Genomic DNA, 12,973 nt, shown 5'->3' on the forward strand with positions numbered 1-12,973 from the left:
CTTTCCAAATTGTACTCTATATTATTTAATTATCAGGTTTTTTTTAACTTCATTTACATTGGGATTTTGTTTTCGTCGCATGTGCATTACTCGTCTTGAGTTAATCCAAACAACAAAAAAAGGATGGATGGATGCGACCAGGTAACGCATATGATGCCACTTCCACACTGAATTAAACAAAGTAGGAACTAATTTCTGCCGACTGTGTGTGTGTCTGTAACAGGAGTGTATTTATCGATATTCGTATTTTGCCTCGGTATGAACATGTGTATTGTATATTTCGATTTGGAATTTTATTTGCGAGCTCGTTTTATTTTGGCGGTCTGTTAAGCTGATGTCACTTCCTGTTGTTTCGCGCCGTTGCCAGGCAGTCTGAGACCCCGCTGAGGGGATGCCAGTGTACATCTGCACCTCAGTTCATACAGAGTTAAAACACGGTAAAAAATGTTAAATGGTGGTTAAAATTACGATTTTATCTTTTAATGACATGTTAACTGTTCGGTTAAAGCATTTAAAAAGTTTTATTTGACGTACAGTGCTTTGTTTGTAAATGCTAATTAGGCGAACTTTAAGCTAGAGCATCCAAGTTTCTCATGCGGTCCGTTTTATTTTATTTTCCCCGTTAAAGGCAGGTTGAAGCCCTGTCTATGAAGTTGCTGTACTGAATGTATTTTATTTTGAACAGGTATGTGAGCCCTATATGTGTTGATAGTATATATTGATTATTAAGGAGTTTGTTATTTCAAGATAACACAAAGTGTATAAATATTATCTTAACTGTCTAAATTAATTTTTGGTCTAAACAGTGAGATAAGTCCTTTAAAATGTTTTTAATGTTGACTTTGACTATATGATCACATTCAGCTGAAATGCAATTTATTGTTTTTGTTTAAAAATGAATGTCACAGCAAACATGCATTCTGTCAGGCAGTCTGAGACCTCATGTAGAAGCCCTGTCTATGATGTTGTACTGAATGTATTTTATTTTGAACAGGAGTGAAAATAAATCTGCTCCAGTTGGCAAGAAAGTCCTCAGTATTCCTCTCATTCATCACACAACGCAGAGAGCTTGTAGCACACAGAGTGACAAAGCCAGACCGGCTACATGTCTACTGAATAGTAGGTACCAACAGTATACAGCACAGATAGTATGCACTTTCTACTGCATGCTGACAGATTGTGTTGGCACTTTACAATTTGGATATCCCTCTGTCACCACCATGCATGTATGGAGGCCTAAGTGTGATGATTGAGCAACATTTAAATCGGTGTATATTTTTTTGTAAAATGCTGCTAAAGGTATCTTTAAGGCTGTAAAGACGTCAACATATTTGTTAATCTCAAATTAAACCAATATCTTTGTGTAATTTTGTTTTATTAATTTTTTTACTCCGTCGTGATCGACAGAGTAAAAATTGTTTTCAAAGATCACTGGCCCGATCATTGTTACCACTGGCCCAGGAACTTTACTTTCTTGTTGGTGTGTGTTTTTTCTGCTTTTCTTGGTGATGTGTTTGCTCATGTTATTTCACCATGCTCATAACTGTAAGAGTTGACATAAATTGATATTTAAAAAAGTCATCTGCAATGATAGAATATTAGGCCTTTTTCTGCTTATAATGAAAGTGTTTTAATCTAATTGTTTGAGATTTTAGTTCAGAGGTTAAAGGTATTCTGTGAAGAGGGCTTGCAGAAGTGAATGCACATTCCAACGTGTTTGATGTGGCCCTTTAAACTGAATCACTCACCACCAAATCAAACATAGGTTTAGTTTAAGGCCCTGAACAGTTAATCACTCATCCACATTGATAGGTTCAGTGGACCTTGATAGATAATCACTCAAATGGTTTGTTGCTTAAAAGGAAATGATGACTAGACTAGACATCTTCCTATGATAACAAACAGGCCAGGCAGGAAGTGTCTTCCCTTACAGAAGGTGAATGATGCACCAATGAGAGAAGCAGAACCAAACATCAGGAGGCGCATAATCTGGAAAGCTGCCCAATCGGAGGAAGGACACCGCACATTCTCAAATGCATAATTTGGTTAGATAATCTCTGTCTAATGTATAAAAGGGTTCAGGGAAAGATAGTCGGGGCTCAGACTTCGCGAACTGACCAGGTATCTGTCTGTTGTCAGGGACACGTAGTGTTGAACCCAGAGACTCTGTAACTTCTATTCTTGATTCATCAGGTTAATAAACTCTGTTAACCTGAAAGAGACGTCTCCAGTCATTCCTCTCATCCCATCAAAAGAATGCACAGAGAGATTTGAGGTAATTATTTAGAGGAGTCAGATTTCTATTAACAACATTTAGGAAAAGGATCAAATACCAACTTTTATCCTTCACTTGGTGACCCCGACGTGATGGGGGATGAGGTTTGACGGAGGACGTAAGTATTGATTAATTTATGAAAATTTTTTGAAATACGTTTCATTCAAATGTATTAATTTCTTAAGGTGGTAGAATGACTGCATTGAAGTCTATGGTACAACGTCCAGACCTATCCAGACATCGAGAGGCCTCACAAAAACCAAAGGTGAACACAAACCTTTTCCATAAAATTGTGCACATTGGAAAACCTAAATTATCGTTGTCTGGTTTGGGTATAGACGGTGTTAATGTCTAAATTTAGAAAATTGAATCAAGAATACAAGTAAGCGATCGAACAGAAGGCCGTACGAAGAGAAGTCAGGGGCGAGAGACTGGCTGTGAAACCAGTGGCGAGAGACTGGTTGTGAAATCAGGGGAGAGAGACTGACTAGGAAACCAGGGGCGAGAGACTGGTTAGAAAGCCAGGGGCGAGAGACTGGCTGGGTTGAATGTTGGGCTGGGTCTTTTCTTCTGACACTGAATGACAAAGTCAAGAAGGCAACAGGTTGAGCGCTGGTCATTTCAGTCGACAGAGAACTGTGTGTGGGATCATTGGGGAGGTGGTGAATCAGCAGAAGTGTATTAAAACTGTTTGTGAGTCTGGGATATAACCCCCAGTGACTGGCTGCAGTTGTCATTAGGACTGCTGTAGAAGCTTGCCAGTTAGGACTCCAAATAGGGCATTGCGTCTATACATTTTCTGCTGTTCACGTGTATATAGTGTTTTCTGTTGTGTGCTAATTTGAACTTAAGTTCTTTTCTCTCACTGGTTCAGAGAGTGGAAAGGGGAAAGGTAGGGGCTTTTTCTTCTACCCATGTTACCGGTATTTTGAGCAACACCTTTAGCTCTACCTGGTAAACCTGTGAGTAGATGTGTGTGTGCTGGTGGAGTTTTTGGATGTGTGTGTGAGTGCTGTGCTGAGTAGATGTGTGTTTGTGTGCTGTGTGGTAAATCATGTGCGTGAAGGCCTGTGTAATTATTTTGTTTGAGTGTGATTGATAAATAGACTTTTTGTGTTATTAAATAGGCAATAATAGTGGAACATTTACTGAAGGAGAGGAGACAATCTTTTAAAACTCTTCTAAAAGGTTTAAAACAGATATACATTTGCATATTTAAGAGGAGGAGTTCCTTTTTAACTGCTGGAAGATTTATTTTGGGTTTTGGCTGTTGATTGGAAGAGTGGGGCTCTGGTCTGTGTGCTTGTTGACTCTTTGCACTGGGTTGATCAGTATCTTTAAAGGAGAGATTAGATAGGGTGTTTTACAGGAGAGAAGAAGGCCCCATCCTTTCTTAGCCCATTCAGTATCACCCCACAGTCCTCACTGTTGTTGCTTTGTTTTTATGTAATTAAATGTGTTCATGTTTTATAGTGTTTTTTCTTGTTGTTATAGAGACATATTATATAGCTAAATTTGAGCATTGATTAATTCAAGGAGCGCAGGAAATGAGGTAGCTGTCGTAGATCACTAGTATTTATTTGCATGCATCTATTATGCAAACAACCCACTTTGTTTTTTACATTCTCAAAATAGAAAACAAATTATTACTTTATTTTGGCCCCATAGCTTCATTTAAACTTCATAATATGTTCACCTTGCTGACATTTCAACTATTTCTAGACTGTTTACGAGTGATGTTTAAAGAATTAGACTGGGAATTTTACTGACATGACTGACAAACTACACAAAAATGAAGTCAACTTAGATGGTGCTACACTTGTTGGCATGTTCTTAATATAAGGTTGTACTCGGGGGGCATAGCTTTAGTTCAAACAAAGAGGTCCTAGTAGCAGGCCTCCCAGAATCAGTGAAAGCAGAACTAATTGAAATGCCTGGTTTTAATAGTGTATCGCTCCCCAGATGGGAGATACACGTCTTACATCACTTACGCTCACATAAACAACAGCAAACAGCAGATGATAGAGTTAATAAGACTTAGAGCTGCACCTCCTAAAGATGCAGCTTCAAGAGGGAGAGGCTACTTTATGATGCAACCAAATACGTTCCGGTGTTTAATCTGGAGCAACCATATGTACAGCAGCCATATCACTCTTATGAGAGGAGTACAGGGTACAATTTCAATCTGTACAGACGTGGTTACAGGGGATATGGTGGACTTGGCTGGGGTGGGTTTGCTCCAGGTCCACAGAATGAAGGATGTTTTTATTGTGGGATACTCTACCACTGGGCCAGACACCACCCAGGACAGTGAGCTGCTCCGGCCCTCCCTCACAGGGCCCTCTGAAGCAGCAAGCAGCATGGTTCTTATCAGTACCTGACTCCTAATGGACAAGGAGCCACCCAGGTGTGATAGCAGTCTGGTTAAATGTCAAGGGTCATCCAGAGTGCTTTAAGGGAGAGGGTTTGGCAGAGCCCCTCCTCACAATGACTGTTGAATTCATGCAGCTCTATGGTTGACACAGGACTGTTACTCCACTCTCACTGGTGATGTTTCACAACCTTCAATCTTCATCGCAATGTGTTCTAGTAGTGGAGTTCACGGGTACACCAACGACCATTCCCAGAGACACTTGAAAAAGGGGACGTTCTTGCTTTATACAACTTTTGGAAAACTTGGGTGCAGTCAATCCAGTCTTTAGTCCCTCCAAAAGACCTGTACCACGTTACTTTAAATTACATTCGCATTTGCTTTTGAAGCATGTTGTTAACTCTCACTGGTGTATTACCTCTCTCTGTATTCTTATGGGCCTAGAGGGTGTTGTAGCTGCTGTTCATTTGACCTCTAACAGATGGAATGGTTTTAATTCTCGGATTATTTTACTCCATTCTTCTTAGATTTTTCTGAAAAAGGGGGTGTTGTTAATGCAGCCCTTTTTCAGAAAAAAGGGGGATATAGACTATAGGTATTGATGCATAATAATATATGCAGTGGCTGTAGTAAAAGCTCTTGTACAGACAACACATAGTGTGACTTCCCTCATCTTATCTAAAGCATTCATCATGACAAATCTCAGACAAACAAAGTTGTAAATAGTTTTGTTCCATCCTCACATTATTTAAACTGCAGAAAGCATCAACATAGCTGACTAAATGAACCTTTACTTCTCACATCTGTGAAGAACAAGTCCAGAAATATGTAAAACTAAAGGCTAATTTGTCAAATGTGTATATTGCTCATTTAGAGGTGAGAACATTTTTTACAGATGTCTGTTGTCTTAGAAACTGTACCACTTACCTCTGACTAAACTGGAAAAGTAAAACGATTCCCTTCATCACAAAAAGTAAAACTAGATATAGCATTGAAAGCAGCAAAAGGTGACATAGATAGACACTTTAATGATCCTGAAGGAAGAATTTAAAGGTTATAGTGAGTGAAAGAAGGTGACAGAAAGTAAAAGTGGTTCAGATTAACCTGTTGGTGGATGTGAGGAAGCAAATGTGAGGATGCAGTTAGAAGGAGGTTTGGAGATTTAATGTCTATTTATAATTTTGTTTTTGTTAATGGGGTACAAAAGAATATGTTTGCAGGATACATCTTTGTAAATATTTTCCTTCAAGGAACAACATAAAAAGAGAGACCGTAATAAGTAACTTTTACTTACAGTAGATTTTCAATGAGCTAGTTTTTACTTTCATTTGAGTGCATGTTTAGACTGACGTTGAGTACTTCAGTAAAATATTAATAAATAATAGTACCTTTATTTGTAAGAATACTTTAGTTCTTTTTATGCCTCTGACTGAGGGTCATTTGAGATTTAAATGGCCTGTGGAGATGGTGTGAAAGATTGATAGTAGCACATTAAGATCTGCTGCTCTGATTACTTCTCTCAAGATATATTTTTTTTCTTTTTGATGTTTTTTTAACTTTAAGTCACACGTAACTTTACGTTGTTTTTGGTAAGTACTTTCATTCATTATTCCTGTAATATATTCATATTCAGTGACAGTGTGTCTAAGGGGGACGCCCCTGGATCTCACCAGACTTGAATATGGATCTTATTATGGGGCTCTAATTGTACTAGTAGCTTCTCTTTCTATATGTATAATATGATAATAATAATAATAATAATATTAATACACATTTCTTTGTTGAATGATTATTATTGACATGTTTAAGAATGGATCAGGACGGTTTTGTTTTGTGTTGTATTTTTTCTCTTTTTGTTCTCCTTTTCTCTTGTGCTATCTTTCTCTTAGGATTCAGAGGCAGGTGCAGTGATCTCGCAAGTTCTCAATATCTTCACCTCTCCAACACCATTGAAATTCCTAGACGTCAATGGCAACATGTGTTTAACAGACGTAAATGATTAATTCCTTTAATGCAGGTAGATTTCACCACTACCAGACCAGATGACTGGACTACACAACCCCAGGATGTGAGTGGTGATAAAATGAAGCCCACCATTCAGTTTATCAGGGCTTATTGCCCTTGATTGCATGTTAATGCTCAGGCCTTGTTATTCAGGAATTTAACATTGATGCTCATGAAGAAGACTCTTTTATATTGACCTCATGTTTAATGAGGTCAAAAGGGGGAGTTGATAGAATATTAGGCCTTTTTCTGCTTATAATCAAAGTGTTTTAATCTAATTGTTTGAGATTTTAGTTCAAAGGTTAAAGGTATTCTGTGAAGAGGGCTTGCAGAAGTGAGTGCACAAAGCATTCTCCTTAAAGGCAGTGTTAAATGATCACATGAGAACACACACAGGTGAGAAGCCTTTCTCCTGCAACACCTGTGGGAAATCATTCTCCAGAAATTCATTGTTAACTGAGCACTTCATAACACACACAGGTGAGAAGCTTTTCTCCTGCAGCACCTGTGGGAAAAGGTTCTCTAGGAGCTCAAAATTGAAAAGACACGTGAGTCAAATTCATACAGCTTAGCTGTTTACCTGCCCAACATGCGACAAATCTTTCTCAGTTAAAAGGGATTTAAATGACCATATGAAATCACACTCAAAAGAGTTTATCTGCCCAACATGCAACAAATCTTTTACATTAAAAAGTAATTTGACTAGACACTTGAAAACACACACATTAGATGCTTCTGCATCACCTGGGGGAAGAAGATCTCAGGTGTGATATCTGAATAACCGCAATCATTCTCATTCAGGTGGAAAGACATACACCTGTAGCTTCACTTATGTTTATTAAAAACTATAAACTTCAACGACAACAAGAAACCGATCTAAACAGTCTGGTACGGATCAGTACAGTTTGGTTTTTCACCTCACTGTGATTCAGTCAACCAGAACAAACCAGAACATGACAATGCAGTGAGAGGACAGGGTGTGTGCAGACGGTGGCTCTTTCTGAATGGACACAGTTCGGTATGTAGTGCGGACTTAGCAGTGGGAAGCTTCAGTGGACTGAACCCTTGTGGTTGTCCAGTGGGCATTTTTTGGGTCCACGTCTGTATACTAATCATTTCAGTATGGATATCAACTTCTGGGTTTTATGCAATATGGATCTGATGCATCTTTTCAGGAATTGTGTTTTACCACCCACAATGCTGTGCGAAATTAACCATAAAATGTCGCTTCACATGTGCCTCCAAAAATCAAATACAAATGAGCATGAATTCATTTAGTAAATTTTCAATCTAGAATTAAAGTCCCAACTGAAATCCCTCCTTTTAATCAATGATAAAGATTTGTAACAAATGTCTGAATTATTATAAAATATTTTCCCTCTTTTTAGATGGTGATTTCCATGATTTTTATCTGCGTCTTCATTGCTTCATCTTAGTTTGTATTCTGTATTTTACTGTCTTTCATTTGTACTTTCTTGTTTGTACTGTATGTTACTTTATTATTCAATCTGTTCTTTACTTGATTAACAATGTGACTTTTTTTTACCTTAAATTGCGCGTTCACTCCAAAAGATTGCACGTTTGGTTGGTGGGCGAATGATGATGAGCTGTGTCGTCTGTGGCACAGACTCTGCTCAGCCTGCAGTCCAGCCATTTAAATGTCCAAGAGATTGTATCTTTATTGATCACAGGTAAACTTTTATTCTTAACAAATATTACATCTTTGTTTTTGGTTTGATCTTTTTCTTGTCTTTTTTAAAGTCAGCACAATTGTTGCCTTGTGGCAAAACTTGCTGGACTGTGATAAACAGCGAGTTGTTTTTGCCTTCCCTGTTTTTCCACAAGCACTGTCTTTTGTACCAGTAGCAGCAAAGCGTCCATTGCCACAGGTCCCATTTACCACGCCATCTGCTGTCGCAACTGATACTTATTTTCCTCCCAGGAAATAAAAAGAAAAGGTGCAGAATAACACCTGCAGAAAATGTGAGCAATATATAAATGCAGAAACAGGACGCAGCCAGTACAAAGGGACTATTTACTGCCCCTCCACAGAGACGAGCAGCTTTGAGTCTTGTTTTATATTGTGTATTTAATTGTTCATGTTTCTCTTATTAACATATTTAATTAACATTGTGCCTTTATTTTGTAAACTGGTTGCAAACCTGAGCTGTTATTTAATAATTCATCAGTTGATGCAGTGACTAGTTATGTTTGTAGGACTGCAAATTATAACCTTTGCATTGTTTTTTTTTATTTTGTCTCAATTCTTCAGCGTTCCCAGCAGCCAGAATGAGTTTGAAGTCAATTGTTTGTTTTTTAACTGATTTGCAGCCAAATAAACTGAAATAAACTTTAATAAAATATTTTGCTGTTTATTTAGATACAGTAGTTTTCAAATCCTACAGAGGTAGACGCAAACCACAACAAGCTTTTCAACAATAATACTGCGTTATTATTTATTCAATGAACATTTGAAGCAGCTTCATTAAGCATGTAAGCGTCTGAGGCTCCGTCTGATTTTCATAGAGCGACCTGGCCACAGTTAACTGTTATATACAATATATGTTTACTTAATAACTGTGTGACAGTTTGTCATAATTGTGTATCTGCTGTCTACAGTAACCTAGTTTTACACAGCAACCTTTTTCCCAAATATTCCCCCCTCCTTGTTGCCCAGCTTTTGCCGAGTCCGTAGGGACTTGGGTTGGGAACCGGACGGTTGCCAGTTCAAGTCCCAATGTGGATTGCAATATAGAAGCTGGTCTGGTAGCTGGAGAGGTGCCAGACCACTTCTTGAGCAATGCAGAGGTGCCCTTGAGTAAGGCATCAAACCCTCACCAGCTCAGGTGATGCTTTCTTGTTGGGGCAGCCGGCCTGCCCACAGGTCCTGCTTGTGCATGTGTGTCATTCAGGCCTGTGTGTGTCCGGCCTGTGGCTCATTTCCCGCATGTCTCTCCCTGATTTCCGTCTCTCTCCACTTTCCTCTCTATAATAAAGGCATAAAGGCCAAAAATAAAATAAAAAAATATTATATATATATATATATATATATATATATATATATATATAGTAAGTATCTTAAATGGCCAGTCGTTCCTAAACTATAAAAGATTCACATTAAGATATTGAACAATGTTTACCCAGCTGCTGAAATCTTTTAATTTTGAAGTAGATCAATGTGGGTTTTGCTGAGAAGAGCCTGAAACTATTGAGGAACTCTTCTTTTCTTGTTCAGTCACATTTCAGTTTTGGCAGATCTGTACAGCAGGTTAAAGATCGAATCTGAGAACCTCTCCTTTGAACCGTTTCAGATTTTGATATGTATGGATGATCTTCCTAAAAGTTGTCCAACATGGTCAACATAATTTTCTTACTGGGTAAATATCACATACATAAATGCAAGTGGAATAAAAGCAAACCCTCCATAACTTATTTTTTTAAAACGGATGTCTGCAAATAGTGAGTTCCTCAACAAATTATACGAGGTAAAGACAGTTTTAGTAGAGAGTACTATATGTACTGCCCTGTGTGTCTTCTTTTGTCTTTTACTTTTTTTTTTACAAGGAGACTATCCATGCCATATCGGTAGTATATGTTTTTGTTTACATCAATACTTTTGTTTCTCATGCAAATGTTTAATTCTCTACCAGAATTTGTTCAATATCGAAGGAAAAAAAAATGTTTACAACGGAACAAAGATGCTTCCGCACCTCCGTTGTTGTCGGTGCTTTATAATGTGACACACAGCGGAAGACGCCTAAACAAAAAATAGCGCCAGTTCTGATCGCAGCTACGTCTCCTCTCAGACTTGTCTGTTGTCGTAGTTCATGTTGTTTTAAAGTTTAAGAAAACAAAAACAAAATGAGTTCAGCTGAGAGTCTGAGAGAGTTTATCACCGAGCGACTAACGGCTGCTGCGGAAGACATATTTGTAGTTTTTAAAAGAACTATCGTTGAGCATGAGGAAGAGATAGATCGACAGCGCAGACTGCTGGATATCGTTTGGAAACCTCACATCATCTTACACAGAACAGGTGAGGAACTGCCTAACTTATTTTAATTAGACTACAATGTATGTTACGGTGTTCTAAACTACGGTGGCCGAGAAGTGCAAACTTGAAGCAAGAGCCCCAAACATCTCCATTTGGAGACAGGATTCCTGTTAGAAATAATTATTTTTCCTGCTCTTATATAGGTAGGTTTAGTATATCAGTTATTGTGCTTTAAAAACAAACAATGTCAACTAACTACAATGAAGGAGAAAAACACTGAATATCCAGTCAGCACAACCAAAGTAACATTTTGTTCTTCATCTCTGAATGATAGAGGAAGAATTCAACAAAATAATCATACTTTTATTATTTAAGTCTTAAAGGAGAAATCTGTAAGACATGAACTGTATGAAATGATAAAGTGACTTTACTATATGATCAGACATTAATGAAACATGCTATGTTGAAGTGCTGAGTGGTCTCGTCTTTGTTTGGACCAGAGAAGGTAGACGGTTTTAAGGCACCCCCACATGGCTGTTTTGGACGCCCCTCCATTTTCCAGATATGAGACCAGTTATCAAAGAAAACTAACCTGCTATGTGACACATCCACAAATCACAACTGTGATGTAAAAACAAAATTACATTTAGCCCTATTTGCACATCTTTGTTTTGTTGTTTGTTGTTGGATTATTGTCTGCATCAATTGATCTGAAGTTCCTGTCTTTAACAAAGCCTTTGATCTGCTCAGGGACATCTTAGTATAAATGCTTTTTTTTGTCTTCCTCCAGCTCTCCCACAGCAACATGTGTGTAAAGAGGAGGAGGAGGTTCTGGCTGACCAGCAGCTCTGTGACCAGGAGAGGAACTCCAGTCCAGACCAAGAGGAGCCAGAGCCTCCACAGATTAAAGAGGAGCAGGAGGAAGACTGCAGCAGTCAGGAGGGAGAGCAGCTGGTACTGAAGCAGGAGACTGACACATTCATGTTGACTCTTACTCATGAGGAGAGTGACCACAGTGAAGTTCAACTAAAGAGTGAACACCAGCTTCTTTCTCACAACTCTCATGATGATGAGGATCAAGATCCCACAGGAAGAGAGCTCGGAGTCTCAGAATCAACTGGAAAATCAGACCTAAAGGAAAACAGTGACAAAAGAAGAAGTCAGAAGAGTAAAACATCAGAGAGTGACTGTAGTCCTCACCAGGCTGAAAACTCTTTTAAATGTGACACATGCAGCAAATCTTTTAAGGAAAAGTCAGAATTAAAAAATCATCTGAGTGTCCACAGAGGTAAAAAGACTCATACCTGCATGATTTGTGGGAAAATATTCAGTTTCAAATCAGTACTGAATGTTCATGCAAGAACACACACAGGTGAGAAGCCTTTCTCCTGCAACACCTGTGGAAAAGCATACTCCTCAAAGTCAGTGTTAAAGGTTCACATTCGAATTCACACAGGTGAGAGGCCTTTTGTTTGCAAAACCTGTGGCAAATCTTTCAGAATGAAATGTACTCTGACAAAACACATGAGAACACACACAGGTGAGAAGCCTTTTTCCTGCAACACCTGTGGAAAAGCATTGTCCACATGGTCAGGGTTAAATCATCACATTCGAATTCACACAGGTGAGAAGCCTTTTTCCTGCAACACCTGTGGAAAAGCATTCTCCACATGGTCAGGGTTAAATCATCACATTCGAATTCACACAGGTGAGAAGCCTTTTTCCTGCAACACCTGTGGAAAAGCATTCTCCTCAAGGTCAGGGTTATGTGAGCACATTCGAATTCACACAGGTGAGAAGCCTTACTCCTGCAACACCTGTGGAAAAGCATTCTCCTCAAAGTCAGCGTTCACTGAGCACATTCGAATTCACACAGGTGAGAAGCCCTTTATTTGCAAAACCTGTGGCAAATCTTTCAGAAAGACATGTCATTTGACAAAACACATAAGAACACACAGGTGAGAAGCCGTTCTCCTGCAGCAACTGTGGGATAAGCTTCTCTCAGAGCTCAAATTTGAATAGTCACATAATTCAACTTCATGCAGATGAAAAGCCGTTTACCTGCACAACATGCAACAAATCTTACTCAGATGAAGGAGATTTGACAAGACACATGAAATCACACACAGGTTAGAGATCGCACTTCTGCAGTTGGGCGTCAAGATTTCCCAAGGTGTGACCTCAACAACCGTTGACTCTCTCCAAGCTGTCCTTGGTGTCGAGACAAAGCTGAGCTGTATCGGGTCTGACTGACAACAGGAGCCGTGAATTAACATTACACATTAACTAAATAATTCCAGAAATTCTATTACACTTGGCAAATAAGACCCCA

General features: G+C 38.7%; 1 protein-coding gene and 1 long non-coding RNA gene across 6 annotated transcripts in view; both read left to right on the forward strand.

The window, feature by feature from the left end:
- Window positions 1-12,973, forward strand: part of LOC306825253 (piggyBac transposable element-derived protein 4-like) — a 73,019-nt gene that overhangs the window by 37,408 nt on the left and 22,638 nt on the right. The gene's annotated exons all lie outside the window — the stretch shown is intronic.
- On the forward strand, window positions 356-1,091 carry LOC306825465. Of its 2 annotated transcripts, none has more exons than XR_013779267.1 (2): window positions 356-393; window positions 995-1,091. It is a non-coding gene; the product is annotated as an uncharacterized lncRNA (long non-coding RNA). The 2 variants fall into 2 exon arrangements; XR_013779268.1 differs by lacking the exon at window positions 356-393 and adding an exon at window positions 397-437.

This window comes from Symphodus melops, assembly GCF_947650265.1.
Source record: "Symphodus melops genome assembly, chromosome: 6".
Classification (NCBI taxonomy): Eukaryota; Metazoa; Chordata; class Actinopteri; order Labriformes; family Labridae; genus Symphodus; species Symphodus melops.